Here is a 10,791-nt window from a genome sequence, read left to right on the forward strand (position 1 = left end):
GAGAGAGAGGGGGAGACAGCCAGAGGATAGGAGGGGAGGACTGTGGGATGGAAGCAAAGCCCCCCCAACTCTGAGGCGGTGGCACTGAGCATGTGTATCACTAACCTTACAATAACAATAGAGATGCCTTTTTTAGGCTTAGAGGAGGGAAATGATGCCCGTTACTTTCTGCTAAGGAAACAAAGTGGATTATTAACTTATTGACTGCCAGAGAGGGTTGCAAAGAACTGTTAAACCGTGTGCTACATCTCTGTTAGTAGGGAAAGGGTTAAGTACTAACTGCTTGATCCAAAAGTGGGACCCATTTCCTTGTACTTTTTCTGTTCTCAATGACATTAGCAGGTTACATTGTATTTCACTACAGAATTTACAATAATCTTGCAACTATCACAGTGTGAAGGCAGTCTGCTTTGTATATGGCATATTATTATTACCTGTTGTGTTCTGCTACAGAATTGCAAAGTAAAAGCTGCTGAGGTGCTCACTCATCTGAATTGTCAGTTATTTTGGTACCTTTATTGTGCGAAGTAATATTTTCACAATAGTTACCTATATTTAATGGCAACAGATTGTGAGCTCTTCATTGCAGAAAGTATTATTTAAGCACCTTTTTCTTTGAAAAGGACATAAAAGTGGTTGTTGAAATGTACAACAATGGATTTTAAACACAGCCGAAACATTTTGCTAGAAATGGAGGTTTTTTTTCATCCAAAAATGCTTTGATCATTACTAGTCATAATTTTAGATAAACTCTGCTTTTCCTATTGCCCCAGGGCACATCACTGGCAGAACTCAGAGCATGTGCTGGAGGCAAAAGTGTGCACATGTCCCATGGTTACATAGACAAGTCACTGGTTACATGTAAAATGCATCACTCTTTACAAGCAATGTTTAACCCCTTAATGACCATTTCCATTTTCTGTCCGTTTGGGACCAAGACTATTTTTACATTTTTGCAGTGTTAGTGTTTAGCTGTAATTTTCCTCTTACTCATTTACTGTACCCACACATATTATATACCGTTTTTCTCGTCATTAAATGGACTTTATAAAGATACCATTATTTTCATCATATTTTATAATTTACTATAAAAAAATTATAAAATATGAGGAAAAAATTGAAAAAAAAAAACACTTTTTCTAACTTTGACCCCCAAAATCTGTTACACATCTACAACCACCAAAACACACCCATGCTAAATAGTTTCTAAATTGTGTCCTGAGTTTAGAAATTGCTTTTTTTGCAAGTTATAGGGCAATAAATACAAGTAGCACTTTGCTATTTAAAAACCACTTTTTTTTCAAAATTAGCGCTAGTTACATTGGAACACTAATATCTTTCAGGAATCCCTGAATATCCCTTGACATGTATATATTTTATTTTTAGAAGACAACCCAAAGTATTGATCTAGGCCCATTTTGGTATATTTCATGCCACCATTTCACCGCCAAATGCGATCAAATACAAAAAATCGTTCACTTTTTCACAATTTTTTTTCACAAACTTTCGGTTTCTTACTGAAATTATTTACAAACAGCTTGTGCAATTATGGCATAAATGGTTGTAAAATCTTCTCTGGGATCCCCTTTGTTCATAAATGGCAGACATATATGGCTTTGGCATTGCTTTTTGGTAATTAGAAGGCCGCTAAATGCCACTGCGCACCACACGTGTATTATGCCCAGCAGTGAAGGGGTTAATTATGGAGCATGTAGGGAGCTTTTTGGGGTAATTTTAGCTTTAGTGTAGTAAACAACCCAAAGTATTGATCCTAGGCCCATTTTGGTATATTTCATGCCACCATTTCACCGCCAAATGCGATCAAATAAAAAAAAACGTAAAATTTTTCACAATTTTAGGTTTCTCACTGAAATCATTTACAAACAGCTTGTGCAATTATGGCACAAATGGTTGTAAATGCTTCTCTGGGATCCCCTTTGTTCAGAAATAGCAGACATATATGGCTTTGGCGTTGCTTTTTGGTAATTAGAAGGCCGCTAAATGCCGCTGCGCACCACACGTGTATTATGCCCAGCAGTGCAGGGGTTTATTAGGGAGCTTGTAGGGTTAATTTTAGTGTAGTGTAGTAGACAACCCAAAGTATTTATCTAGGCCCATTTTTGTATATCTCATGCCACCATTTCACCGCCATATGCGATCAAATAAAAAAAATTGTTCCCTTTTTCACAAACTTTAGGTTTCTCACTGAAATTATTTTCAAACAGCTTGTGCAATTATGGCACAAATGGTTGTAAATGCTTCTCTGGGATCCCCTTTGTTCAGAAATAACAGACATATATGGCTTTGGCGTTGCTTTTTGGCAATTAGAAGGCCGCTAAATGCCACTGCGCATCACACGTGTATTATGGCGAGCAGTGAAGGGGTTTATTAGGTAGCTTGTAGGGAGCTTGCAGGGTTAATTTTAGCTAGCCTCCCACCTGAAACATCAGACACCCTGATCCCTCCCAAACAGCTCTCTTCCCTCCCCCACCCCACAAGTCTGCCAGTACTAAAATAAAAGGTATATTTTTTTTAGCATATTTACATATGCTGCTGTGTAGGATCCCCCCTTAGCCCTCAACCTCACTGATTCCCCACCAAACAGCTCTCTAACCCTCCCCCTCTACCTTAATGGGCACCATCTTGGGTACCCGCAGCTGTCTGCCAGTACCCAGTTTAGAAAAAAATTGTGCTTTTTTAATTTTTTTTTCCTTTTCTGTAGTGTAGCTTCCCCCCCCCCAAAGACCAACCCCTCACCCCTCCCAGATCCCTTAGATTGTTTTTAAATACCCCCTTTCTCCCACTTATACTATGCTTTTTTTTTCTGTAGTGTAGCGGTTCCCACCCACTCCCTGCACGTGCCCGCCCACACGCCCCCCGTGCACGCACACACGTTAGTGTGTGCCCCATCGGTCTCGCCCCTGATCCCGCCCCCCTCCACATCACACAGCCCATCGATGGCCATCCACCCGCCTCCCATGTCTGCTCCCACCCACCAACGATACCGGCCATCGATGTCCGGTGCAGAGAGGGCCACAGGGTTATTGCAGGATGCCTCAATATAACCGGAAAGCATCTGGAAATGAGCAGGATTGCTTCCAGCTGCTTTCCAGACCAAGGACATGCAGGATACGTCCTCAGGCGTTAACTGTATTTTTTTAGAGGATGTATCCTGCACGTCGTCAGTCATTAAGGGGTTAAAGGGATATTAAACACAAAATAAATGCTAGATAGAATGATACATTCAAAGAAACAATTAGTCTGAGAATAACATGTAGATGTATGTTTTAAAGTTTCATTAGCTGTTTAAATATTGACAAAATACGTGTTAAAGTGTCAGTAAACCTCAAAAATAATGTTATATAATTCTGCACATAGTGCAGAATTATATAACATTATATTAGCCTTATCTTTATAAAACATAATATTCCCTTTGATTTTTTTAAAACAATTACAGTTTTTAGCACATCGGGCCAGCTGTATAGTCACAGCCCGGCCTGACCGCGCCATTATACACAGTGCAGCTCGCTTCTGCTCTGTCTGACAGCAGGTGCGAGCTGCACTGTGTATAATGGCGCTGTCGGGCCGGGCTGTGACTATACAGCTGGCCCGATGCGCTGTGTGAAAAAAAACAGACCCGCTCAGAAGAGCACAGAGAGTGGGTCTGAAAAACTGTAATTGTTTTAAAAAAATCAAAGGGAATATTATGTTTTATAAAGATAAGGCTAATATAATGTTATATATTCTGCACTATGTGCAGAATTATATAGCATTATTTTTGAGGTTTACTGTCCCTTTAAGTTTTCGTGTCTCTAAAACAATGGGAGCTGCCATATTGTAACTTAGGTTACCTTCTCTGCTGTGGCTAATTAAGGACAGTTATAAATAGGTCACTAGAGTGTGCAGCCAATGGCTGTGTGGAATATAACAGTGTTCTGCACTTTCATTTCTAACAGGAACTGAATAGCTCACAATATCAGAATGGCATTACAGGAAAAGGGGACACAATAAATAATGCAGGTATATTGCAAAGTTGTTTTTATAAATATGATTTATCATTTTATATTACCATCTCAAAGTGTTAAATGTCCCTTTAATGTTATCACAAGGCCTGCCGCTCTGTCAGTGACAGTTTGTACATACAGGGGTTGTTCTACACCATAACATCCATGAGATCTCCCACAGGTGACCGCAAAGTTAAAAGGACGTTTTGTAGTTAACTTCATTTATCTTTTGTTTTAACTAAATTAATTATAAAATGGATTTCAGTTTTGATAGGTGGAAAACTCATATTCCTTTAGTGAATAAACCAATTGGTTATTGTCTTCCTCTCCACCAGTAAAATAGAGGTAGTTGCTCTAAACAGCTAGTGAGGATTAGTAGGAAGTACAAACCAGAATTGCAGTATTAGTTTTTTTATATACCTAATAGTGAAAAAGGCAAACAATTCATTAAACATTTTTATTGCACTAATGCTTGCATACAACTATGTGTTTAACCACTACAAAGGGGTTAAACACATAGGTATAATCAGCTCCAGACCAGGAATGTACTACTAGGAGCTTGCTGAACACATCTGGTGAGCCAATAACAAAAGGAGATGCATGTAGTCACCACCAACTAGCTCCCATTAGTGCATTGCAGTTCCTCAGCCTACCTAGGTATGCATTTCAACAAAGGACACTAAGATAACAAAGTCAATTTGATAAAATAAGTAAATTGAAAAGGCTCTTAAAGGGACAAAAAACTCAATTTTTTTATTTCATGATTCAGATAAAGCAGATCATTAAAAAAAAAAAACATTCCAATTGACTTCTTTTATCAATTTTGATTCATTCTCTTTGTATCCTTTGTTGAAGGAGCAGGAATGCACTGCTGGGACCTAACATATGGCGAGCCAAAGACAAGAGGCATATGTGTGCAGCCACCAATCAGCAGCTAGCTCCCATAAGTGCTTTGCTGTTCCCAAGCCTACCTGGGTATGCTTTTCAATAAATAATACCAAGGGCACAAAGCAAATTAGATAATAGAAATAAATTGGAAAGTTATTTAAAATGGCATGCTCTGTGTGAATCATGACAGTTTAATTTTGACTGTATTGTCCCTTTAACCCTTCGTACCCTGTATTGCCCCTTTAACCTTGTACAACGCTGGTCGTTATGCCCTTCAGGACCAGTGACGTACCCTGTACGTCACTGCAGTCCTGGGCTTCTCTCTGCCATGATCTAGCTCAAAATAGCGAGATTGTGCTATTTCTGCATACCCCACGAGTGGGGCACTGCAGACATAGATTTGCAGAGTTACCGATGCTCTGTGGCCCTCTCTGCATCGGACAGTGGTGGTGCCAATCGTTGATGGGTGGGAGGGTAAGGAGGGAGACGGGTGAACGTCCCATCGCTGGAGGAGGCGGGAGTGGGTGGGACCTTATATATAAATATACATATATATTTTTTAAAAAGCCAAATTTGGAGCAAACTTTGTACTGGCAGACAGCTGTCAGTACCTAAGATGGCGTCAAATAGGTAGAGGGACTGTTAGAGCTCAGTATCCCCAAGCAGTGATAAATTGTAAACTACTTAATATGCAGTTGCATATTAGAAAAATGCATCTAATCCTCATTAAAATGTAGTAGGGTTCTTTTCAAATAACGCTGTAATGTATATTTAATGGACATGGGAGGCAATATTTAAGGACCATAATAGTGGAAACATTACTTGCTCTAACTCCGCAAAGGGGTTAAACACAGCAGAAGTACAGCTTGGTTTGTCGCAGAGCAGTGCTGGTCTGGAACGGAAACCACTACTGTTCCATTCAGCAGCTCTAGTTGCACAACTCAGATGTGTAAATAGCACTGCTAATTGTATCAGCATCATTCTCTGCTGCAGTGCTCTGTGGTTCCCGAGCTGTACTTCTACTATGTGTTTAACCCCTTTGCAGGGGTTAAAATCACAGTAGTGTAGAGTCGATAGTCATAAAATGACATGCTCTAACAAACTAGCACATGTAATTTTATTTTAAATGTTACATTCATGAAAAGTTAAAATGGGCGCTTAAATTCAAAGATTACACATTCTTATTCAAATTGCTCACATTAATCTAGGGCTGAGTTTTCATAGTTGCCGATAGTCGGCAGGTGTAAAACGGTACAAATATTGCTTCTCTAAAGTCTGCATTGGCTGTAGTTTTGCACACTGTTTACATACTTTTGCATTATGTTTTAACGGCTTGCGATTAACTAGGCAGGTGATAAATGTAAAACAGCCATTTTTTACATGTTTGTGAGAAATGATCTCTACTGAATAAGCGTCGGTAATGGGTGGGACATACATTTACATATGTATATGTATTTAATAGCCATATGTCAGATATCTCCTAACGCTAACGAGATCTGTGAGAGACATGAGATAACAGAAATCACAATCACAAGATATAGGAATGGAGTTCTTAAAATGTTCTTTTTTTATTTCATGCTCATATTTTTGTAATTATAATTCATAGTACTTGTGTCTTTTTAAACAGTAGTTTAATGCCTGAAAAATGGTTAAACACAAAGATAAAGTCTTACTTGCTGCAAGCATTCCCAAGCAGGGAATTGTTGGTAAGCCAATCAGGATTGCACCTGCCAATCGGTGGGAGGAACTGCTTGGGATTTGTCTAGTATATAAAGATCACAAATTAAATAGTACCTATTTATATTTATATATATATATATATATATATATATATATATATATATATATATATAATAGTTCAAAGAGAACAGAGAGCAAAAACTGGAGCCACAAAGCTTGAATGCAGGAAATTTATTCAGCAAAGTTGTTTAGGTAGCAGGTAGGAAGTCAACAAATGCCTGAAGTGTTTTGCGCATGCGCACATGCGCTTCATCACCGAGAAGGCGAACGAGCCAGCACATCGTAAACATTTCCTGCTGATGGGGTCGGAGGGCTTCATCGCTCGACTGGAATCGCCAACATAGGTTGTCCACAGCATACTTACTTATTTGTACCAGGCGGACATAGAGAGGAGGAACGGCTGACACACATGCTACTGTAGTGTACTTACTGCATCTGCATCGATCCAGAGGAATAAGATAAATTCCCCTTCACCCGTATTATTTCTTTCCCCAATACTTGTGACTTTTGTACTTTACATATGTACTTTGCATGCCAGATACCCACTGGTTTGAATTTGTTGCATTTGGATCATCACTGGAACTATAAACAACATTTACCATATATCTAAGTTATTTTTTCTTGGGCCTTTCTGAAGGTCTCTCTCTCTCTCTCTCTTGTAAATCAGCTCTCATGAAGATGATCTTCAAACAGCTGGGCTCATAGGTTTACATGCTAAAGGGGTTCAGGGGATAACAAAAGGAGTAGAGGAACTATGATTAGAAAATGTTAGTGTATGTTATATACATCCCTGAACAGTAGAGTCTTTAAGGAGTGCTTGAAAGTTTGAAAACTAGGGGAGAGACTTGTAGAGCGAGAGTTCCACAAGATAGGGCCAATCTGGAGAAGTCCTGTAGATTGGAATCTGAAGAGGTAACAAGAGAGGAGGTGAGAAGGAGGTCATGAGCAGAGTGAAGCAAACAGGATGGCGAGTATCTGGAGACTAGGTTGGAGATATAGGGTGGGGCAGTGTTATGGAGAGCTTTAAAAGTTAGAGTCAGGATTGTATGTTTTATGGTGGAGGTTAGAGGAAGCCAGTGAAGGGATTGGCAGAGAGGTACAGCAGATGAGGAGCGACTTGTAAGGAAGATCAGCCTGGCAGAGACATTTTTTATGGATTGTAGGGAGATAGGTAGAAGCTAGGGAGTCCGGAGAGGATGGAGTTGCAATTGTCAAGGTGGGAGATGATGAGAGAATAGAATAAAGTCTTAGTTGTGTCCTGTGTAAGGGAGTGGCACATTTTGGAGATGTTTTTTATGGAGGAAGCGGCAGTAAATGGCCAAAGACTGGATGCCGGGAGTTAAAGAGAGATCTGAGTCAAGTGTGATCCCAAGACATCAGGTATGCGGGGTTGGGGTAATGATGTTATTATCAACAGTTATAGAAAGTTGGGGGGGTTGAGATTTTAGAAACGGGGGGAATAAGGAGCTCAGTTTTGGATAGATTAAGCTTAAAGGGATATAAAAATCAAAATTAAACTAACACAATTCAGATAGTCATTTTTATCTTAAAGGCTCTTTTAAATCCACTTCTATTTTCAAATGTGCTTTATTCTCTTGATATCCCTTGTTGAAAAAGAATACACATATATTCTACACTAGTGGGAGCTGTCTCTTGTGCTTGGCTTACTAGATGAATTCATCTAGCTGCCAGTAGTGCAATGCTGTTCCTTGAGCAAAGGATAACAAGAGAATGAAGAAAATTTGATAATATAAGTATATTGGAAGGTTATTTAAAATTGTATGTTCTATCCAAATCATGAAAGAAAATGTTGGGGTTTCCTGTCCCTTTAAAGTAGTGAGAGGACATCCAGGATGAAATATTAGACAGTTAGTGACACAAGTTAGTAAGGAAGGGGATAGGTCTGGTGCAGAGAGGTACAATTTGGGTATCATCAGCATACAAAAGATATACAATATGCAACCAGTTAGAGTGGTGGTACACACACAGGAAGAAAATAAATTATTTTAAAGCTACATAATCATGGTAAATTCCTGTTATGTAATCGTTTAAAATGTATCAGAATTATTAGGGAGAAATATATTTGACACCCATACACAGGAAAAACATTCTGGATTAAAAACATTAGTTATGACTTTTCTTATGTGGTCAGTAGGCTCAACTGTCTGAGTGGCCTACTTTATATTGGTAAGATCTCTATAAAGATTAAGGCGCTCATAGGCAAGGATCAATCAACTATACATAACCCCAAATTGAGGGATCTACCCGTTTATGCTCTCATTTTAATGAGAAGGGGTTAGATCAATTAATTCTTGGACTATGCATCAAGAAGCTGCAGGAGTAGTAATAGAGATAGCAATAGAGATAAATAATTTCTACTTATAGAGAAATGAAGCCCTATATTTTTCTTTCATGATTCAGATAGAGCATTCAATAAACATAGTTATATGCAAATAATAGTGCAACAATAAAGTGATCTAACATATTAGAGCATTTTCATTTTGCACTTTTATATCCTTTAAGAAATTTTAATTGATACATTGTTAGGGTTTTACCCTGACTTTCCTAGGTATTTGCAGCTTTTTATCTTGGCTGCTATTTTAGACTCATCTGTCTTTTCTCCTTGCTTGTAGCAGATGTGTAACGCTGCTCAATACTCCCAGGCTCCCTCTTATGGCCAAACTGGAGAACATCATCAGAGAAAGACAAGTTGCAGTCCCAGAATGATGAAGTCATCACTTCCTATTTAACTGCCTCACTCCTGTTTGCCATTGCCCTTGCGTTGTCTCGGACTTCTCTGGCTAACCTGGTTTGTTTGACATCCCTTCTGGTTCCTGATACCTGGCTTGTTTCTGACTTCGCTGATCTTTGTGTTCCTGACCCAGCTTGTCTGACTATCCACTCTGGGTTTGACTCCTGGCTTGTCTTTTGGACTTGTTATAATTTTTTAATAAAAGTGTGATTAATTTAGCATTTCATGTCTCTGTCTGGTTCCTGGTACCCTGACATGCATATGCTTGATATATTTAGTCCAATGTATTTGAATCATAATTATAAGTTGGTTCCATTTTTATAACATTATATACATTTTAAACAATATTGATGATATATTAATATTCTAATTTGATATATTTTTTTAAATTATAGGAGGATTGCAATAGCGTTCTGATGCTATTGGCCAATGATGGTGTTCATTGTTTAATAAAATATGTTTAAAAACTAGGTAAAGAAAAACAGAAGGAAAATAAGCATGTTTCATCTGAGTAAGACTTTGATAGTGTTTTTTTAGTTTCAGTGTCTTCTATTATGTGTTTATAGAATAAATGATTGTTTATTTAATTATGGTATTTCATATAGGAATTTATTTGTATTGGTTGTCACTAATGTAATGATAGCATAATGTCACAGGGGGAGGGGTTTGTTTATGCCTTAAAAGGCTTATGTGTTCTTGTTATGTTAGTGTCTTGTATGGCTCCACAGTCTTATCATGCAATAAAACAGCTTTATAAAAGATTTTTGTTGTGCTATCCTTTGCTTACATGGGGATTTTACTGTTGTGGTTAATCTTTTTTTGTGGGGTTTAAACACATTGAACTAGATTATGAGTGGAGTGCTATTTATTGCTCCTGCGCTAACTGCGCTCTACTTCCACATTTTGCTCATGTCGGATACCGCACGTATTACAAGTTGAAAGTTAAAAAATTTAGCTTGAACGCTAACCGGAAAAAGCCAAAGTTACAATATCATGACCACGTTAACATATTCTCTGGTAGACTTCAATGTAGCACGAAAGTGGAAAACCTAACACCCAACAAGTCACAAAAACCCGATCACATTTTCTCAAGTGCGCTAAACCAACATGAAATATTAATATTTCACATTCTAATGTTCTTCACATAGCAGAATATATTCTATTTATTCTTAAATACATATTTAGATATATTTTGTGTAAAATATATATCCATACCGGGGGGCGGAGCTAACAGCCGGTCGGTGCAGACGCACATATTGGGTGCTCCGTGGTGGTAAAAATCATAAATAACAGTAAACTTCCAATTTTAATCTAAAAAGTGCCCTGAGATATTGAAGATAGTTACTGGGTCATAGGCTTGTGCGGCTGCAGCCTTGTACTCATGGTATGATGAGTCTTTCTCCTTAA

The sequence above is a fragment of the Bombina bombina genome, chromosome 3, assembly GCF_027579735.1.
Source record: "Bombina bombina isolate aBomBom1 chromosome 3, aBomBom1.pri, whole genome shotgun sequence".
Taxonomy (NCBI): Eukaryota; Metazoa; Chordata; class Amphibia; order Anura; family Bombinatoridae; genus Bombina; species Bombina bombina.